Below are 22767 nucleotides of genomic sequence, written 5' to 3' on the forward strand. Positions count from 1 at the left end.
ACACAGTTCTGGATCTGGCCCTTACCTTGTCAGTGTCTTTCCATTGCCATCAGTCCTGGGAAGCCTGTCTCAAACTACTCGAACTTCTGGTAGATTGAAGATTATCAATCCAATTGACTGCCTCTTCCTCCACTTACTTTGGAATCAGTCCTCCTTCCAGGATTTAGAATCATATTTCCCCATCCATAGTACCACCTCCTCATTAGCAGAACAGTTCATAATAAAAACACAACGTAGCAAAGCAGGGAATAAAAGCAATTGGAAATACGTATAACCTTAAGCAAAGCTTCACCTGCGTGCTAGAGGCAGGGTTGTGGGTGAAGGAGCACTGCCCTACAGCACCCATAGTGACTGAGCATCTGGGTCTCCAGGTCCCTGTCTCCAGACTGCCCAGTTGTAGCCCCCTTTCCCATTTGTCCAGGCAGAACTGTCTTCTCTGTGCTCAACTCTTTCTGCGTAGAAAGTACAACACAATTGGGTTCCAATTACTAAATTAAAATCACATTCTAGAACTGCCTGCTTGAAATTACACCCAGGTGACCTTAACTGGAGTTTTGTGTGTTCCCAAACACTTCAGGAACATATTTACAGACAGTCTCCAGACTTACTCCCACAGATGGCAAAACTTATTTCCCCTATTTCCAGTTTAGGAGGAAGCATCTCATTGCTGTCTTAATTGTACTGCTATCGTTCAACAGAAAAATAAAAATCTCACAATATCTGCCAAGTATGTTAAATCCCTCCCTCTCTTCTACCTTTTGTCTTCCGTCTTCTCTCTCTCTCAAATGTACCTCCTCTAGCTCTCCAAAAGTCATGACGTGTAAAAATAAGAATTTTTCATTTCTAGGTATGAGTCACCAGATGAAGCTATTATAATTAAAATATTTGGGGATGGGTAAAGTCTGATTTGAGTATTAGTAGGAGCTTTGCATTAGATGGCTTTCATAGATTTTTTCTCTTTATTTTTTCATAAATTTTTCATCAAAGCCAAAAATTTTGCAAATTTTACTTTGACACAGCACAAATAGAACTTGCATTGATTGATTTGTTTCATGTTCTATCATAATTCCAACAGCTATTTTACCTTATATCTCCTCTAGGGTGTCAGCCTGCAGCTTGGGGATATTGAGGAAGGGGTGTGACTGTATTATAACACAGTTCCTGTCAAGCAGTCGACGTGATGATTCAGTGTGACAGCCAAGGCTCTGGCTTCCTGTGCCCTTTGTCTAGACGTTTCTCCCACCAGCCTTCTCCAGACCTCACAGCCTTTCCCCCCTTTCCAGAAGAAACACAGAACAATCATTCAATTTGATGATGCCCAGGTGGAGTGAGCAATAATTCACCAGGACAGAGAAGGGATGAGGTGCGGACGGGGAACTGATGCGGAGGAGATTCTTTTGAGACTGGAAAGAGAAGAAAGGGGATATAATGCATCGTTGATTTCATTCTCTGGCCTCCTCGTTAAGGTATCAATAGCAAATTTCATTTACCCTTTTGACGTCATTTTCCTTTGGAGGCTTGGGCCCCGGATGGAAATCTGGAAGCGCTACTTAGAAGTTAGCTCTTCCTTTAGCACTCCCACATACACACCGAGAAACCCATCCGCAGACACAGGCGGCACACCCACCGGGAAGCCACATGTGCGCCTTAGAGCACGTGGACAGGCAGACAACGAAAATGCCCAATGGTAGCCAGAAACACCGCAGCCACAGATGCCTTGGGCAGCAGACAACACGTGTGCTTGTATCCTCACTCCCACACAGACACAAAGACCCACACACAGATGCCACCACCACACCCACAGCCCTTACTCACACAGCTGTAACTCTCCTCCCACGTGCCCTATTTGAATGCAAGGCTGTCTTGAATTAGGATTGCCCAAATTCTTCCTTTGCTTGACTAATCAACCTTCTCTCTGTGCAGCCTCGTGAATGTTCACCTTCCGGATTGGTCCAAACAACTGAGAATGGAAGGGAAATAAAATTCAGCTCACCAGACACCTGGGGGGATGGGGATTTGGGGAGCTGGGTGGGAAGGCTGTCAGGGCTTGTCCCACCCCCACTGGCTACTTCACTAGATGGACACCTGGGTGGTCTGGAAATGGTAACGATGGAGTAATTACTAAGGAGGTGACCACTGAAACTAAATGAAGAAGAAAAATATGACCTACTATGGAAAGTAAATGAACTTTAGAACTAAACAGACTTAGATCCAAATCTGGCAATGTCATTTACTAACTATAATCTCAGGCAAGTTATTTAATGTCTGAGTATCAGTTTACTCAACAATAAAGTCTACACTGCAATATTCTTGTGAGGATTAAGTGTAACGATATATGTGAAGTGACTATTACAGTGTTTGGCTTCATAAACATGTGTTTTATTTTGTCACTGAAGTTGTTCTCAAAGTATCCTATGAGCTCCCCAGGCAAAAGACAATGGCTTTGGTTTTCAGGCTGAGTCCAGTTAAAAAGGTCACACACTTACTCTTTCCTCAAGAATAGAGAGCCACTGGGAGGTGCTTGGGTGGCTCAGTTGGTTAAGCGCCAACTTTGGCTCAGGTCATAATCTCACGGTTCATGGATTTGAGCCCTGCATGGATTTGTCAGCCCTGTGCTGACAGCTCAGAGCCTGAAGTCTGCTTCTGATTCTGTGTCTCCATCTCTTTCTGCCCCTCTCCCACTCATGTTCTGTTTCTCTCTGTCTCTCAAAAATAAACGTTATTTTAAAAAAAAGAGAGAGGCATTGGTAAGCAACACTTGATAAAGGAATAAATTATTGAATAGATGGATGATTGAAGGAATATAACTATATTATACCTGTTATTCTTAGAATCACCAGTATATGATGCTGAATCTAGCACATAGTCCTAGTGCTAGGGGCTTCTCAGTTTAATGAGAGAGACACCGAGAAAAAAAAAAAATTCTAATGAAGAGGTATATTGCAGGAAAAGAGGAAGAGTAACTCTACTGAGACACAAGGGGATGTTCCAAGAACATTCTTCAAGGCAGTGATATGTAATCTATGTCTTGAAGGATAAATGAAAATCCAAATTTATTGGATGGAAGAAACTAATAAAGCCACTCCAGAAAGAAATGAGATCACCGGCAAAGGTATAGAAGCAGAGAAGATGCTTCTTTGGGACAAAATGAATTCACTAAAGTGGCTCAGATGCAGGTGGCATGGGGTACTTCCTTCCTTAGGCTAGAAGGAAGTTTTGCAAACCATCCTAAGGAAGACTTTACATAAGGAGTATGTTCACCTCTGAAGATATTACTTTTTTAAAGTTTATTTATTTTGAGAGAGAGAGAGAGGCAGAGAGAGAGGGAGAGAGCATCCTAAGCAGGCTCCACACCATCGACACAGAGCCCAATGGGGGCTCAAACCCACAGAATTGTGAGATCATGACCTGAGTGGAAACCAAGAGCCAGATGCTTAACCTACTGAGCCACCCAGGCACCCCAAGAAGACATTACTTTTAATGCAGAAGGCAAGGAAGTGACATGGTCAGACTTGCATTTCATTTTTTTATTTTTTATTTTCATATTTTTAATGTTTTATTTATTTTCGAGAGAGAGATAGAGACAGCATGAGCAGAGGAGGGTTAGAGAGAGGGAGTCACAGAATCCAAAGACAGGCTCCAGGCTCTGAGCTAGCTGTCAGCACAGAGCCTGACGCGGGGCTCGAACCCATGAACCGTGAGATTATGACCTGAGATGAAGTTGGACGTTTAACTGACTGAGTCACCCAGATGCCCCCCCGCCTTTATTTTCAGATTTGGACTTCAAAAAGACCATTCTCTCATAAGCTTGAGGATGGAGTCAATCGGAGAGCAGCTGGGGCTGAGAATATCAGTCAGATTCAGTCCTCACCCTCTTTCGTACACATTAAGGCAATGGTATCTGTAAGGCAAGGAAACAGGGAATATAAAGAGAAGGATACTCAACAAAAATTTACAAGGTACAATAGGCAGGAACAAGAATTATTATCAGCCCTTACCATTGTGGAAGCTCACCGGGCTTAGCTATAGGTTCTTGCTCAACATTTCTCATGTATTGCAGTCAGGTGATGTCTGTGGCTAGAGTCATATCAAAGGTTTCCTCACTCATGTCTGGGGGCTCACCTTGACTGTCAACTGGAACCTCACTTAGAGTTATTGTCCAGAGCACCTCCATATGGCCTTTCCACGTGGTCTAGGCTTTCTGACAGCATGGTGGCTGGGTTCCATTAGCAAGTGTGCCAAGAAAACCAGGTGGGAATGGAGTCATTATGACCTGGCTGTAGAAGTTACATATGGTCTCTTCCTCCACCAGTCACTTCACTGGTCAAGGTGGTTAAAGAGGTCCACCATGGTTCAGAGAGGGAACAGAGACCCTCAGCTCTGGATGGCAGGACTGATGATGTCACATTACAAGATCACAATGAGATCTATCATGGCAGTCCTCCTATGAAAATACAATCTGCATCAAAAATGTAGAAAGAAGAGCAAATTTGAGTCCTACTTTAAATATGTTGGGTTTCAAATGCCTGCAGGACACACAGATGAAGAAGATCAATGAGAAATAATAAATTTGGTTTGGGAGTTCAGGATTTGTCAGAATATATGTGGTAATGGAAGTCATGAGAGCAGCTGTTATGGTTATCCAGGGAAAGGGAAGAAAAGAGAGGAGTAGGGAAGAAGAGAGGGATGGAGAGGAGGGGGAGAGAAGGGGAAGGGAGGGCTGTTACTTTCATGGGACTGTAGGAACAACGAACCCACAGAATGGGCTAAAAACAATAAAATGTATTGTGTCACAGTTCTGGAGGCTGTGCCTGAAATCAGCGTGTTTGCAGGGCCATGACACCTCTGAAGCTTCTTGTAAAGGAGCCTTCCTTGCCTCTCACACTCTCTGGTGGTCCAGGTGTTCCTTGACTTGTGGGAGCATCACAATCCCTGCCTCCATCTTCATGTGGCCACCTTTGCAGTGAATATGCTGTGTCTAAATGTCCTTTTGCTATGCGGACACCAGTTATATTAGACACAGAGCCAACCCTACCTTAGTACAGCCTTCTGTTAATGTAGCTAATTGTATCTGCAGTGACCTTCTTTCCAAATAAAGTCACATTCTGAGATCCTGGGGGGGGGGGGGTCAGGACTTTAGCGTATCTTTTTGGAGGGGATGCAATTTGACCCATAATAGGGAAGAAGGCAAGGGAAAGGATGAGGATGACAGAATCAGAAGCTCAGGGATGTCCAATGTAGGGATGAGACAGAGGAGGAAGAACCCGTGGGGAAATAAGAAGGAACACTTGGGACCAAGATTTGGGGATGAGAGAAAGAAATATGACCCAAAAGCATTCAGCTAACAAAAGGCCTGAATGCTCCGCATTTGAGCCATGAACTGAGAGGTGATTAGATACCTTTGCGGGACCAGACTTAAGAGAGGTATGCAGGAGCTCATGGGTGGGATGCTAATGACCGAAAGAAAGATAAGGTGGCAGCTGCCAGTCTGTATCACGGGGCTGCAGAATTCCATAGAAACTCCTTTAGAACTTTGGCCCAAAGCTAGCTCTAGCAATCCCTTCTTCTTAGTAGCTAAGTTCCATACCCAGGACTAAAAGGAAAACCAGAAAGTGAAAGAGAGAGAGAAAAAGAGCATAATTGTGGGAAGCAAGCTGAGACTGCCATTTTAGAAACTTCCTTGTGGTTTCTCCATAAGTGGAAAAGCAGCTTTCTAGCATGATCTGGTCCAGAATGGCTGCTTCAGGGGGAGCACCCAGCAGCCATTCACAGGAGGCTGGGGGGAAGGGGGGTGAGAGAAGCAGATGCAGGGGTGGGACCCTGCAAAGAGAAAATGTGTGATTAACTTAAGGAGCAGTATCAAAGGTTTGGAGAATGGAGAGAGGTTGCAAATGCCAGGAGAAAAAGGATGTGGCCAGGGCTAGCCTTAATTGTTTATTTCCTTAATGCCTAAGGAGCATCCAAGCAGAGAAGCAGTTCTGGGCAGCTTCCTTTAAACTGTAGCTTCTACAAGCGAGAGTCTGGGAGAGCAGACTCTTTCTTCCCCAACACTCTTCAGTGGTCATTTCACCCCCCACACCCAGATCCCCTGCTTTCTCCCTCTTCTCAAGTCTCCTGCTCCTCTCGCACATTTTATTCTCATAGTCTCTTCTCTTTTCCATTAAATAATTCTAGCTCTTGCTTTTCTCTCACCTCTTTTCTCCACCCATAGTTGGCCTCATCACACACAGACAACCAAAGGGACAAACTGTCCTGCTCCCTTTCTGAAACTTAGGTTCCATCCATAAAACCCAGATCAGTTGTCATCATCTTTGTCCACCTTTCCTGAGTCTCCATGGCAGGCAGAAAAAGGGAAAGACAACACCGGTGTGGTTCCCCCAGAAGATGGAGTAAGATATACACACACCCCTGAAATCCAGGATGTGAAATGGATAGAAATGACAGGATTTGAGCTAGAGTTTTACAAGCCAAATATGGTTAGTGCAGTGCTTTCTAATCTGTCCCCAAATGGCAACTTACCATTTCTTCTTACGGTGGGTGAGAATTTTGGCTTTGGATCCGGCTTCTAATTTGTTAGCTTCCTGGGAGAAGAGAGTAAGAGAGGGTGGTAAATCCATTTATCCCAAAAATATGTGGGATAATAAATGGGACACTATCTTTAAATACTCAGATAAAGTACTGAAAAGGAAATGGGTTAAGAGATGTGGCAAAAAGATAAAAATCATATGATCTTGTCAATAGATGCAGAAAAAGCATTTGACAAAGTACAACATCCTTTCTTAATAAAGACTCTCAAGAAAGTTGGGATAGAAGGAACTTATTTAAACATCATAAAAGCCATCTATGAGAAGCCCTAGCTAACATCATCCTCAACGGGGAAAAACAGAGAGCTTTCCCTCTGAGATCAGGAACACGACAGGGATGTCCACTCTCACCAGTTGTTTAACATAGTGCTGGAAGTCCTAGCATCAGCCATCAGACAACAAAAGGAAATCAAAGGCATCAGAATTGGCAAAGAGGAAGTCAAACTTTCACTTTTTGCAGACGACATGATATTCTACACAGAAAACCCGACAGACTCCACTTGAAGTCTACTAGAACTGATCCAAGAATTCAGAAAAGTTGCAGGGTACAAAATCAACATACAGAAATTGGTTGCATTTTTATACACCCACAATGAAGCAACAGAAAGAGAAATCAAGAAACTGATCCCATTCACAATTGCACAAAAAACCATAAGGTACCTAAGAATAAACCTAACCAAGGATATAAGAGATCTATATGATGAAAACTATAGAAAACTGATGAAGGAAATTGAAGAAGACACAAAGAAATGGAAAAACATTCCATGCTCATGGATTGGAAGAATAAATATAGTTAAAATGTCATTAGTACCCAAAGCAATCTACACATTCAATGCAACCCCAATCAAAATTGTACCAGCATTCTTCTCAAAACTAGAACAAACTATCCTAAAATTTGTATGGAACCACAAAAGACTCTGAACAGCCAAAGTATTATTGAAGAAGAAAACCAAAATGGGAGGCATCACCATCCCAGACTTTAGCCTCTACTACAAAGCTGTCATCATGAAGACAGTATGGTATTGGAACAAAAAGAGACACATAGACCAATGGAATAGAATTGAGAACTCAAAATTGGACCCAAAAGTATACAGCCAACTAATCTTTGACAAAGCAGGAAAGAGTATCCAATGGAAAAAAGACAGCCTGTTTAACAGATGGTGTTGGGAGAACTGGACAGAAACATGCAGAAGAATGAAACTAGATCATTTTCTCACACAGTACACAAAAATAAACCCAAAATGGATAAAGGACCTGAATGTGAGACAGGAAACCATCAAAACCCTAGAAGAGAAAGCAGGAAACAACGTCCTTGACCTCAACTGCAGCAATTTCTTACTTGACACATCCCCAAAAGCAAGGGAATCAAGAGCAAAAATGAACTATTGGGACCTCATCAAGATTAAAAGCTTCTGCACAGCAAAAGAAACAATCAAAAAAACAAATAGACAACAAAAAGAATGGGAAAAGATAGTTGCAAATGACATATCAGATAAAGGGTTAGTATCCAAAATCTATAAGGAACTCACCAAACTCCACACCCGAAAAACAAACAATCCAGTGAAGAAATGGGTAGAAGACATGAACAGACAGTTCTCCAAAGAGGACATCCAGATGGCCAACAGACACATGAAACGATGCTCAGCATCCCTCCTCATCAGGAAGATACAAATCAAAACCACACTGAGATACCACCTCACGCCAGTCAGAGTGGCTAAAATGAGCAAATCAGAGGACTCGAGATGCTGGCGAGGATGTGGAGAAACGGGCACCCTCCTACACGGTTGGTGGGAATGTAATACTGGTGTAGTCCCTCTGGAAAACAGTGTGGAGGTCCCTCAAACAATTAACAACAGAACTACCCTATGACCCAGGAACAGCACTGCTAGGAGTTTACCCAAGGGATACAGGAGTGCTGATGCATAGGGGCACATGGACCCCAGCGTTCATAGCAGCACTCTCTACAATAGCCAAAACATGGAAAGAGCCTAAGTGTCCATCAACGGACAAATGGATCAAGAAGATGTGGTTTATCTATACGATGGAATACTACATGGCAATGAGAAACAATGAAGTCTGGCCATGTGTAGCAACATGGATGGACCTTGAGGGTGTTATGAGAGAAATAAGTCAGAGAAGGACAGCTACCATATGTTTGCACGTATAGGAGGATTAGGAGGAACTTAATGGAGGACCATGGGGGAGAAGAGGGGGGGAAATAGGGAGAGAGAGGGAGGGAGGCAAACCATGAGAGACTCTTGAATGTTGAGAACAAACTGAGGACTGATGGGTATGGGGGGGAGGAGAAGGGGGGAGGGGCATGGAGGAGGGCACTTGTGGGGATGAGCACTGGGTATTATATGGAAACCAACTTGACAATAAACTATTTATTTAAAAAAAAGGAAAGAAATGTGGCTCAAACAAGTAATATAACTATTCTCATATGAAATATAATGATTACTATTACTTGAGAGGCAGCAGAGTGTAGTGGGCAAGAAAACATAATCTAGAGCCAGGTTCTGGTTCAAATTTGCTTTGCTGGAGCAAAGTAGTCAACGTCTGGGGATGACCATGTTACCAAATCCACAGAGTTAATGCGAAGGCTAAATGAATTAGTATAGTTAAAGATATGTGGCACATAGTAACACTACATAAATGTTACTTACTATTAAGCAAATTAACAATTAACTAAGTACCTGAAACTATAATGGTGTTATTTACAAATTCTAGCTTCCAACAATATAGCATGGTATATTTTATGTAGCACGTAGTATAATAGAATATTTTTAATTTCTGTCAGTTTTCTTTTAAGCCATTTTTCTTACAAACACTTAAAACCTTTTAAATCTAAAATAGGGTTTTTTAAAATGCAGCTTTTTGTGACTAATGATTGTTCTTTACTCAAATATCCAAAAGTATAAACAGAATATGTTTTGTTTTTATAAAAGGAAATAAAATGAGGTTAACATTGGAAATGAAAAGCAGATTTCTTTTTAAACTTGGTTTTTGATAAATACACAAGCTATTGTTTTCCACAGTAAAATATAGCTAGTGTCTTGGGAGAACTACTTTCCTGACCATCAGACTTAATTAATGAAATTTAAAAATACAGATTCCTAACCTCTCTCATGTTTAAATTATGACTTTAAAGAAATTGATAACCCATCCATGATTTCACTTTGTAAATATCCAAATGACAATGAACCAGCTAACTTTGCGTACAAGTAACATATACTGTCCTACCATCACCTTTAAATGCTCTCCTGGCACACACACACACACACACACACACACACACACACACACACACACCTCCATGAGTTAAGAGTACTTTCAGAAGCAGGTAACCTAACAGTGGCTTAAGTAAATATGACATTGTTGTTTTCATTTAACAAAATGTAGATAAGTGACTTCTGGCTTTGGTTCAGTGGCTCAAAAATAACAAGGCCTTTCCCTGAAGGCTGTAGAATGGCTGCTTCATCACAAGCCATCACTTCAGTATTCATGACAGAAGGAAGGAGATCTCCTCCACCCTTTACACACACACACACACACACACACACACACACACACACAGAGTCAACTTCCCCTTAGTTCTGGATAGATTATCCAGAATTGGGTCACATAACCACCTGTAACCGCAAAGGAGTCTGAGAAAATGAGGAACACGTTGCTTACGATTGTCTTAGATCAAACATGATTGACTCATCACCTGAGCCACCCTGAATGAAGTTAGGGCTATGTCCAGAAAAAATTTAAATTTTGGAAAAATCAACCAGAAAAATAAGAAGGATAAGAATACTGGCTTTGATTCCAAAGATACCCAAGTTGCCTCAGGAAAAATTTTAAAGGTGCAGTTACTGACATTTATATGTAAAATCAATATTGGTAGTTACAGAAGACAGTTACATGACTTTGAAATAAAAGTAGAACAAATATCAGTATCAAAAAATTAGCGCTGTGTTATCAAGGAAAAAGAAAATAATACTATTGGGAGGGTAACAGATAATGTCCATCACAATAACTTACCACTTACTGAGAACTTACAGGCACAGGCCTAGCCACACGACATGCATAATGTCCTTTAATTTTCAAAACACTGTAAAATAGTCATTTGTAAATGCTGGTTATTCTCTGTTCCTTTAAATAAGGAAAATGTGGGACGCCTGGGTGGCTCAGTCGGTTAAGTGTCTGACTTTGGCTCAGGTCACATCATGATCTCACAGTTTGTGGGTTCGAGCCCTGCGCAGGGCTCTGTGCTGACAGCTAGCTAAGAGCCTGGAGCCTGTTTCGGATTCGTGTCTCCCTCTCTCTCTGACCCTCCCCTGCTCACTCTCTCTCTCTCTCTCTCTCTCTCTCTCTCTCTCTGTCTCTCTCTCTCAGAAATAAATAAAACATTAAAAAATTTAAATAGGGAAAATGAGCCTCACTAAAGTTGTAAGTATCTTGCCCAAGGTCAAACAACTAGTAAGTGGCAGGCTGGAATTTGAGCTCACATTCTTTCTATATGTTCATATTCTTTATGAATTCAGTGTCACACTGCCTATAATTTTACAATTCGTTCCTTGGCCATCCCTAATTCTATCTGGCTATAACATATACCCTTGACTTCATGCCATCTTGATCACAAAACTACCCCCTACTAAATCATCTGGAATCTTGATTTAGAAGATTGCATATAGTCTTTATATACGTCAAAATGTTGGAAATATAACCGTGAACAGAACAAACAGGTTTCTGATCTTTGAGTTTCCATTCTAGTAGGGAAGAAAGGCATTAAACATGTAAACCAAGGTAATTCTAGATAGAGAGTCTTACAGAGAAAATGAAACAAGGTAAATGTGGTAGTAAATGTATCTATGGGCTCTATTTGATGTGATGGCTGGGATGGAACCCTGATGGCTAGAAGGAGATAGTCTGGTCAAATTTGGAGAAAAGAGAATTCTAGGCAGCCAGCTTATGATGTGCAAAGGCCTGAGTCAGAAATGTTTTAGGTACAGAAACTTGTGGAATAATGATTGGAGAAAGGCATGATAAGAAATCAGACTTGAGAGAATCTGTATTTTATTCAAAGTGCAATGGGAATTTTGACAAATTTTAAATAAGCAGGGCTAACAAGACCTAATTTGTTTGGATCAACATGGTAGCTGTGAGAAGTTACCTTGAAATGCATCAAGGAAGTGAAGATTTCAGTGAGATGGCTTGGCTGGAGCAGTGTTGGTAGAGATGGATAGATGGTAAATATGGATAGTTCAAGATAGACAAACACTGTGACAAAACTTACCTGTGGGAAAATTTGTTTGTTCATTCAGTCTATTTTAGTTGGCTTTGCAACAGTACTGCATTTTATCACCTTCTCATGGATGAGCTCTGATGAATTGTGTCTACTATTTTCTTCCTAAATGCTTTTTTAAAAAAATCTTTGAACTTGAGAGACAGAGAGTGAGTGGTGGAAGGGCAGAGAGCAAGGGAGACACAGAATCCGAACCTGCCAGCACAGAGTCTGATGGGGGGTTCGAACAACAAACTGTGAGATCATGACCTGAGCTGAAGCCAGGTGCTTAACCAACTGAGCCACCCAGGCACCCATTTAAATGCTTTTCAAATACATGTCTTAACACGCTGAAAAAATTCAACCTGATGTTTAGCATCTTCTCCTCCTGGAATGGACTGTATCTACGAGGCAGTCCTGAATCAGTCTGTTCATTCAGAGAAAGAAATAATGGTCACTCTCATATCTTTTTATAGATACAGCCTGTCAGAGGTTTAACTTTGCATAATTTGCCATTGTAAATTATAAGCTTCTCCTGTTTTCTCTGAGTTCATGAAATTAGGATAATAGAAGTAAGATTCTCTCAGAAACTGTGTTCTGGGGTTAATCAGTGTGTTCCTAATTGAAATTATGAGTGGAGTAAGTGAGGAGAAACACATGTCACTTTTGGAAGCCTCCATTGTAAATTTACTATGGTTGAATGCTAACTCCTTCTGGAAAAACCATCTTAGTTTAGTTGCAGTGGGAACTGATATTAGTGCTAGTGTTCCTTCAAGAGAAATGTAAGTGCCTATGACCCTGCCCATCCTGTTCGGTACTTTTGGTATCTAAGCGCTTCAACAAAGACTTGTCAGTCAGCCTCAGGATGTGCTTTGTGTATCAAGTTTAAGCTTCTTAAATTATGGTGGAAGGGAGACATGGAGCTGCAGAATGAATCCTTTGTAAATAATTTAAATTTTCGCTTCCAGTCATTTGGGTAAAGCTGACTTTATCCATAAGTCACAAGACGAAACTGGAGTCTGGCTGTTAGATGGAGAATTGACCAATGGGCAAAGCTAAACCAGGTGACTGAGGCCAGAAATACTCCAAGCAGGAAATCTTGGGCTCACGGATCTTTAGGGCCTGAGGGATCCTGCTTTAAAGACTTTTAAGGGGAAGGCCTGCTTTGGGGAATCTTTAGAGGGCTGGAAACAGACCTTCAGGCGATCAATGCAGAGAGCTAATGTTTTCAATCACAATATCCCATTCAAGCATTTTGTACAATTGAAGGAAAGAAAATAAACCTGATGATATTTAGTGCCTTTTGAACCCAGATAAGTTTAAGCATGATAAAAACACATACCAACCCCTGACTTCCTGTCCTGATACACCTCGGGTATGGTTGTGAAGCCTGATCCGAACTGTGGGAGCAATGAACCAGGAGGCCTTGGTGCAAGTACAAGGTTTCTATAGGTCCCCTATCCTGAATTAGTCTCAGGGGTCAAAACAGTCATTTATAAAATGTTGGGGCAAATGGGTTTTTTAGTCCATTCTCTAGATTCCAAATAAATCCTGGTTATTAGGGATTGCTGATCAGTACTTGGTTTATCTACATCACCTCCTATTAATTAAACAAACACAAGATTAAGACAGCTGCTATTAGTTATCCAATTCATTTTCTTTTTTGTTTGTTTGTTTATTTTTAAGAGAGCACAACTCAGGGTGGGCAGAGAGGGGGGTACATAAAATCCGAAGCAGGTTCTGCACGGATAGCAGTGAGCCCTATATGGGGCTTGAACTCACAAACCCTGAGATCATGACCCTAGTTGACATCGAATGCTCAACCAACTGAGCCACTCAGGTGCCCTCTATGTATGTTCAATAGCAACAGACTATATTAGCTGCTGTTTTAGGTCTTATTGGTTTGATATATATATTTAGAGCACTCAGAATCTCAAACAACTGTTAGGATATCATTCCCCACCCATCTGACTCTTCATCTCACCCTTCATCATGCAATCCCTCCTACCTCCCCACCCACACACAGCCTCGCTGCTTATGTACTTTGTCAATCTGAAGGCAATAATACTTGTGATCCAAACATGTGACTTTCTCTTTTTGGCAAGCCAAACAAATCACTGCATATTTCTGTACTTCCCTCTCCTTTTATCAGTGATGGGGGGGGGGGGGCTAATCATCTTGGCCGCCTACTTTGTTTTCATGGGTTTGGAGAGGACTGACATTTGTGGAACATGGTGAACAGAGAAGAAAGCTGCTTATAAGTGCCTCGAATTACTATTTTCACATGTCTTAACTGCCATAACGAGAAGGAAAATCTTCACAATTGGGAAGGCTTTCTGAAAATTAGCCCCACTGCACCAAACCTTTGATCCCCTGGTCAAACTGTCAATCTCTTGAGAACTCAGCTTTCTGGTGAAATTTCCAAGCTGTTCCCCCAAACAATTGGTTGCATAAGTTCTGAAAGCCAGACCCACAGAGTTTCTCTGTGTTTTGGAAAGTTCCCTAAATAGACCTAAGTAACGATAGCACGAGCACGGAGTCCAGGGAGTGGGGCCGCCCTGTCCTTCCCCAGAACACAGCTTGCTTTTTTGCTTTCTCTTGCCATCTCTCTCTTTTTTTTCTCCTCCTACCATTCTTTCTACAGTCTCCTCTTCTATCCTTTGTTTCCTGCCCCTACAACACTTCCAGGCCTTGGACGAGGCTCCGACGTCATCTGCTTTGCTTAGGCAAGTCTGCCATTTGACCTAAGGATGAAAGATGTTTCCACGTTCAACTAAAACCCAATGGGACACCACGTACTGCACCTGGAGGTGAAGTTCTTGGTTGCCAAATGCTCCAAGGACGACTTTTTTTCACAATGTTTCTGAACTTTTGTCTCTTCGAGGAGTTAAAAATTGGGTTAAAACTATGTAAGGGTATCGTGCCAAATAACTGAAAACAAATAGTGGGTTTACTGTAACACTGTGCAAGTTTTCACTTTCCTGAAGTGTGAAGTCAAAAGTCTGATTCCTTTGTGTTGAAAGCAGGGTTTATTTGCTAAATTGGAATACATATAAATTAAAAATAAATAGGATAAACTAAAAAATGTGTAACAAATTATAAATTTAACTGTATTATAAATTTATAATTTACTTTGGTGTAGACTCCCTCTCGATTTAATATTAAAAGACACTGTGCATGCTATTTGGTATGTTTTTTATATCAGTAAATAAGCTTATTGCTTGCCAGTGTTAATACAATTAAGAGGCGTATAAAACTGAATTTTCACAATATTTTTTGCACTGTTACCTATCGACTTTATAAGGTCTTATTTAGACATGAGTCCTAATTGCATGTTCCTTATAATCTCACCGCCCTTGTCATTGCTGTAAAATGTTTCATATGTGACTTTACAAAGGTGAGATCTTTATTCTAGCCCTTTTTGTAAAAGATTGTCTATTGATTTCCACATACAAGAAGCCATTTTAGAGGAAAAAATCATAAATCACACTAAAACCACAAATAACAATTATAAATAGCTTAATAATTACCAAAATAATACACATTTTTATTTATTATATATAAAGTCAGTAAGAAACATAAGTAAACAATTATTAATTTAGGAATTGAAAAAATAGATTCAAATATGCAAATCGAGATAAATGGTATTATTGAGACTTTTCACCTATTTAGGCTTTTGAAGTAAATCATAAACTGATTTCAAGAAACAATCTTAAGTGAGTGACATTTATCAATATAAATTAACTTAGTGCATTTTGTTTGGGAGGTTTTTGTATATTCTCTCACTGGTAAGTGATAGTCGGTGACATTTCCTTATTAGGAGGACCTCCTGTGGGGCTGAGATGAATAACTTTAGTTATCTCACCAAATTTAAACAGATTCATTTAAAAGGCACTTACTTCTCAAAAAACAGACAATATTGGCAACAGAAATCAAATGAAGTTTTTATTAGATCAGGGGTGCCTGGGTGGCTCAGTTAGTTGAGCCTCCAATTCTTGCTTTCAGCTCAGGTCATGATCCCAGGGTCATGAGATGGAGCCCCACATCAGGCTCCATGCTGAGTGTGGGGCTTGTTTAAGATTCTTTATCTCTCTCCCTCTGCCTCTCTACCCTACTTGGGCTCCCTCTATCTAAACATACACACACACACACACACACACATGGATCAGATTCATGAAGATTAAAACATATCTAAAGTAATCTTTCCCAATGAGCTCCTCTCCATACCAAAGGTCTTAAAAAGGTGTCTATAATGTTCTGTCACTTCTTGCTGTATTCACCTCTTTCTACTCTGGGAGGAGAGGGTCCATGGACTAGTTTAAGAACCATATACATCAGCTGGTTCAAATAATTATACTTTTTGCAGACACAGTTTTAAGGAAACCAATACCCAGATATTTGACTTCCATATCTACTTTTCCCTAAAAGCCTTCTGCCTACAGAGGTGTCTTCAATGAGATCTTAGTAGGCCTTCTCTTTCCCACTTCCCTTTGTCCATAGCCTGTCACCCTCTGGGCAAAAGAAAGGTACAACTGTCCCCCATCCCTGTTAGGGCCATGCATTGTTCTCATGTAGAATAATCTCTGGGGTGTCAAACAAAGCAACAATTTTAAATATTTGTGTCACTTCATTTGATCAAAACACCATAAACCTACACCACCTGTCACACTAAGAAATGCAATATTTATTTTTCCCAATACAATTTTATTTTTATGTATACTAATTATAAAAATTATAATTTATGTACATCGATGTGCTCATTTGCATGTGAAAAATAACTGTAGTGATAATACAGAGGAAAAAATTTTGGCCCTTAGAATTGTAGGGTTACAGAAATTTTATCATCTCTTTTGCTGAGCTAAGATAAAGGGAATTTAAATTTAGACATGATGTTCTTGACTACGGAGATTATGAAAAAAATGGAAAAATTTTAATTTTTGTTGCATAGGACATATGAAAGGATAATCAATAAAAGATATCTAAATATAAAATTATTTTACATTGGTATAAAATTCTAGAGGAGGAATTTCTTATCAAAATTATTTTAATTTATTTTATCAAAATTATCTTAAGATGCATGAGAGAAACAAAGAAGGTCCCTAATAAGAAGAATAGGCTCTGTCTTGTGAAACTTATATTCCTAAGTGAAAGAAATCAGACAAGCAGGGTAAGCACTAGGTAGCATTGTGTGTTCTTATAGGAAATATATCCTGTCCTTTCTTCTCCCACCTGGAGGCTCTCACCAAGAAAAGAAAAAAGAAAAAAACTCAAGGTAGACTATTTCTCTTTTGGTCTAAGTGGAGTTTAATTTATGAATGACAAGAAAGTACAAATGGAGTCCACAGGTTACTCTATGTCCAAAGCTTTCAGTATTTCCAAGTGATTGCACTAAACTTGTGCTTCCCATTTGTCCAACCACATGCAAGTAGCCAACAAAATACTATGCCTAGCAGCAGCGTACTAACATTTGACCTAAATAAAATCAGGTTAAAATGTACATCACAGAGAGATTTGAATGAGAAAGAAAAATACATAAAGTATTCAAAAGGGAACTCATGGGAGAAAGAGACTAAGATCCTGCTATGACAGTATAAAGATCTGGGAACTGATTGGATATGTATGTTATCCAGAAGGCTGTATGGGGAGGGGTACTTTTTCCCTGCACAGCTATCTGTTTGCAATGGACTGAATGGTTGAAGCCTCCAGAATTCAGATGTTGAAGCCTTAATCCCCAATATGCTGTTATTCGAAAGTGGGGTATTTGGGAAGTAATTAATTCGGGTGGATGGAACCCTCACCATTGGATTAGTGCCCTCATAAGAAGATAAACAAGAGGGGGATGATCTCTCTCTCTCTCTCTCTCTCTCTCTCATCCATGTGAGGATACAGCAAGAAGGCAACTAACCATTTGCAAGCCCGGAAGAGAGCTCTCACCAGAACCCAGCCATGCTGTCACACTGATCTTGAACTTTCAGCCTCCAGAATCATGAGAAATACATGATTGTTGTTGAAGCCCCGCAGCCTATGGTGCTTTGTTACAGTAGGTGGGACTGACTAAGACCTTGACTGACCTCTGCAGTGAAGCAGGCCCCGAGTCTCAGTACCCTAGTCAGCCTGACTTGTTCCTTCCTACCACACGCTTTTCTCTATCTCTCAATGACAAAAAGCCAAGAACTAATTCTCTCAGAGTGTGTTTCTGAGCTAAAACCATTGCTAAGAACACCTAATGCCTGAGAAGAGAAGAGGGAGCAATGAAGATGAGAGAAAAAAATATTAAAGGAAAAGGATGCAAAGAAAAAAAAGATGAAACCTGGAAAAAAGTGGGGAAAATCTAAATTTAAACCATGAGAGCATATTATCCAGTCTCAATGGAAAGGAATTCTATCCTTAGTTGGATAGATATAAAGCAAATTAATTTTAGTCTTCTTGTCATTATTTGAACACAGCCATTCAGTGCTCCCTAAAAATCACTTTAGAAATGCCACCTATTGAGTTTTCTGAATAAACCACTGGAATGGAGTTTTGGATGTCTGACTGCATTAACTAATTGGAAGGGTGAACTAACTTTCAGTGGAGAACTAATCTGAGTAGAGTCAGCTCCTCCTAGTGCTCTTGTAAAGATAAGGGGAGAAAGTAAAACCCTATTCTTGGGTTTCACCCCAGAGGAAGATTTACAGTGAAGTTAATGACACTTAAGCTTCTAGGTGGCTCTTAGCTACATGGACTCTATTCAAGGCTCTGAGGGGCCACATCTGTTTTTGCAAATTTTCAGAAGTAAGATATTTTAGCCACAATCAGTTAAGACTGCTGTCTCTTTACACTCTCACTTTCCTGTCCACACATTTCCATACATTCCATAATTGTGGGGTTTGCAGTCATTTCCATGTGTACACAATGATTACTAGCCATGCTGGTGTAGAAATGGCATCCAGGTCAACTTCTGTGGCCACTGGTGCTTTCTGACCACTGTCACTACACAAAGGCGCAGGGCCAGGGGGCATATTGAAATGGGAATGTGTCCTATGGTCCCCGTATTGGAAACACATAGGAAGTTGGGAGAGAAGAAAGCTTGAGACTTAGGAAGCTAGAAGCCAGTCTGAAGAATATTCTTCCAGTCATCAGTGGTGTAAACTTTCTGTTTGTCACCAATGATGTGATTTTCATAGATGCCTCATCAAGACAGACCTTCTTCCTTGACAGGAGTATGATGCAGCATGTACAGTTAGAACACGTTGCACATTATCTTTTCCATTTTGAAGGGGATTACGAGAAATAGAGTGTTAAAATCATCAGAGTGCCTATGTTTGTAGAGCACGCACTAGAAGCAGTGCTACAAACAATGAGCATGTCTGCATATGAAGCCACAACGGTACTCCTCTAACCCAGAAGGAATAAAAAAGAAATTTCAATCAACTATGCTAAAGGAGAGACTTGGCTATCTTTGTATTCTCTCTGTAGAAAAATTACAAGAATGTTTTCATGGAAAAGGCCATCAAAGAGTATGCAGTCAAAAATGTAGGAAGAGAACATAGTGATATGTCAGGCGGTCAATTAGTAAAAATATTATGTCATTTTTCTTGATTTTGTAATGTTCACATATGGGTCAAAACATTTTTTTGAGAGAGAGAAAGAGGGTGCAAGTGATTGAGGGGCATAGAGATAGAGAGAGAGAGAGAGAGAAGAGAGAGAGAGAAGCAGGGCTCACTGGAAGCAGGGTTCAAGCTCACCTGGTGTGGGAATCAAACTCATGAACCATGAGATCATGGCTTAATGACTGAGACACCCAGGCACCCCGTTCAAATTTTTTTTTTTAATTTTTTATGTTTATATTTGAGAGACAGACAGACAGACAGACAGAATCCTAAGCAGGCTCCAGACTCTGAGCTGTCAGCGCAGAGCCCAACATGGGGATCAAACTCATGAGTGCGAGATTATGACCTGAGCCGAAGTCGGATGCTCAACTGACTGAGCCACCAGGTGTCCCCGCTAAATTTTTTAAAATCATTTTTAGGAATCTCTTTTCTCTTCCTAAATTCTTCAGTTTCTGCCTAAGTTAAATTGCAGAATCCTCAGGCTTCACTAAACCCCATTTGCTCTGCTCCTGAATCCATGCCTCATCGCCAGACGTAAGTGATTGTGCCACCTCTTGTCTCTGTTCCAAATGACAGCATGAGCTTTGCCTCCTACAATTGCCCTAAGAATAGGTAAGAGTTATTAACATGCATTTCTTTTTCTTCAACAAAGTTAAATAAGGGCTCACTCTCTGGATTTCCAGATGCACTTAAAATGAAATAATAATGTTGGGCCAGTCTTGCCCTGCTTTAAATTAATCACTCCAGGAAGAGACATTAAAGCTTTCAGACCACCAGTGCGCATAAATGCTTTAGTGCCCCAGACCATACACCCTCTCTTGATTATTCAGGACACAAGGAAAGGTAAGCTCAGTAAATAAGGCTGTTTTATGATCCATTTAAATAATCTGAAAAGGAAATTAATACTTTTATGACTTTTTATAAGTGAAAAACTTCCTTAAAAATCTGTAAGAGTTCTTTATGTTACAGTGGTTAGGACTGCCCAAACCAAAACATGGATCCAGAGAAATAATGGAAGGTTAGGGAAAGGATGCAGGGCCACACAAATCAAAATGGAATAAACAAGAGAGGCAGGAAAGTAATTTGGAGCTAAAAAGAAAATCACCTCGAACAGAGCCAAGAAAATTCACTCGGTTAGAAATCAGGTTGTAATTTAAAAATAAAATATTTCTTAGTTTGTTTGAATAATATGATTTTTTTTCTATGGCTATTGCACTTTGGAGGGGGATTCTGGAGAAAATGTGGACATCGTTTATGATTCTTTGCTCACATTGGTACCTTCAATACTTCTTTATAAGAGAAACATCCTATTAGTCACTTTGCAAACACCCATCCCAAACATTTAAGTGCCCACAATAGTCCAGTAGAGAAAGTAAAAATGTCCTAACTGGATAGAAAAGAAACCTAAGGTTACTTTTCTGGTGTCATCTTTTACCTCTGTCTGCCTCAGTCACTCCCAGCCATTCTGGCTGTTGCTCTGTTTTTGAAATATGCCTCTCACCCTCCAGTCTCAAAGCCCTTGAATTAACTGTTCCCTCTGCCTGCGGCGCTCTCTCCTAGATTCCACAGAGCTCCCTCCTTTATTGTATTTAGACATCTGCTCAAACGTCACCTCCTCTGAGAGCCCCTACCGAGTAATTCGTTGTCTCTTTACCTTGTTTTATTTTTTTCCTGAGCATGTCACAGATTTTCAGTGCCCTCTAAACGTCCTGAAGAGCTAATAAGCAATGTGAGATGGCACTTAATCATTGCATAGCTGAAAAGGGACACAGAAATTAACTTTGCTCTACAAATACATCATACAGATTCTGGCTTCTAATCTGAAATTCACAACTAGATTTTAGCTGGTTATACCTTGTCTGATTCTTCTGTTGGCTGGACATTATCTCAATAATTTATTTCCTTTTATAGCAGCATTTAGACCAGTCAGCTTCCTGGATAGATATCAGCTGAAGGACTCAAGCTAAGAAAACTCTGGGAATGTTATAAGTAAGGGACTATTTACATGGCGTATTAATTTCCTAGGGCAGCCGCACAACAAATTAGCTGGGCTTAAACAGTAATTTATTGCCTCGCAGTTCCAGAGACCAAAAGTCTAAGATCAAGACGTGAGTGGGGTTGGTTGGTTCCTTTTGAGGCCTGTGAAGGAGAATTCATTCCTGCCTTCTACCCTAGCTTCTGATGGTTTTCTGGAAATCTTTGAAGTCCCTTGACTTGTAGCTGCATCACCCCCAATCTCTACCTTCACTTGTGTGTGTATCTGTGTGTCCAAATTCCTCCTTTTTAAAAAGTTATTTATTTTTATTTTGAGAGAGAGAGAGAGAAAGCAGGGAAGGGGCAGAGAGAGAGGGAGAGACAAAATCCCAACCAGGCTCTGCTCTGTCAACACAGAGCCCAACTCTGGCTTGCACACACCAATGGGACCATGAGATCACGACTTGAACCAAAACCAAGAGTCAACAGCTTAAATGACTGAGCTACCCAAAGGCCCCTGCTCCTTTTTTCTAAAAACACAGTCCTATTGGATAAGGGCCCACCCTAACAACTTCATGGAAACTTGATCATCTACAAAGATAATGTTTTCAAATAAGGTCATGGTTATAATCACTGAAGGTGCCGACTGCATCTTCTTTTGGGAGGACATAATTCAACCCATAACACACAGTACAGAGGGATGTGGGAGAATCGCAGTGTGTAACTTAGGTGTGCAGTGTTGTTAAGACAGAACTGTTTCTACTTCTGGGCCTCAAGGGGTGAAGGAGGGACCCAGATACTAGAAAAGAGAAGAGAAAGTTGTGTATAGAAGCTGCCTCAAGAAAAGCAGTGAACTTTTATTGAGCAACAGAGCCTGCTTTGGATGATCCAAGAGAGAGGGAGTTTAGGGACTGACATCCTTACTTCATTCTCCCTCTTTCCAATCTTCTATGTGGGCTCCTGTTGGCCCAATCCAATCAGAAGGCAGAGAGCAAGGGATCCTTTTGAAATAATCAACATAAATCGATGCTTTAGAAAGATATCTGGGGTACCTGGGGGGCTCAGTTGGTTGAGTGACTGACTCTTGATTTCAGCTCAGATCATGATCTCATGGTTCAGGGGATCAAGCCCCAAGTTGGGCTCTGTGCTGACACTGTGGAGCCTGCTTGGGATTCTCTCTTTCTCTCTGTCTTCCCCACCCCTGCTCATGCTTTTTTATTCTCTCTCTCTCTCTCTCTCTCAAAATAAGTAAATAAACCTAAAAAATGAAACTTCTAACCTTTAGTGTAGTCTTATTATTTTTAATTTGGTTTTTGCATTTTTAAGAGAAATTTATTTGCAAGGT

At 40.6% G+C, this 22767-nt stretch overlaps 1 long non-coding RNA gene across 1 annotated transcript; it reads right to left on the reverse strand.

Annotated features, from left to right (window-relative positions):
• Positions 1 to 1040: 1040 nt before the first annotated feature.
• On the reverse strand, positions 1041 to 20953 carry LOC120234163. The gene is made up of 3 exons (XR_005529003.1): positions 20884 to 20953; positions 6520 to 6581; positions 1041 to 1403 (listed from the first exon to the last, which is right to left on the reverse strand). It is a non-coding gene; the product is annotated as an uncharacterized LOC120234163 (long non-coding RNA).
• Between the last annotated feature and the right edge of the window lie 1814 nt (positions 20954 to 22767).

Source organism: Hyaena hyaena, unplaced genomic scaffold (genome assembly GCF_003009895.1).
Source record: "Hyaena hyaena isolate Hyena2069 unplaced genomic scaffold, ASM300989v1 scaffold_103, whole genome shotgun sequence".
Taxonomy (NCBI): domain Eukaryota; kingdom Metazoa; phylum Chordata; class Mammalia; order Carnivora; family Hyaenidae; genus Hyaena; species Hyaena hyaena.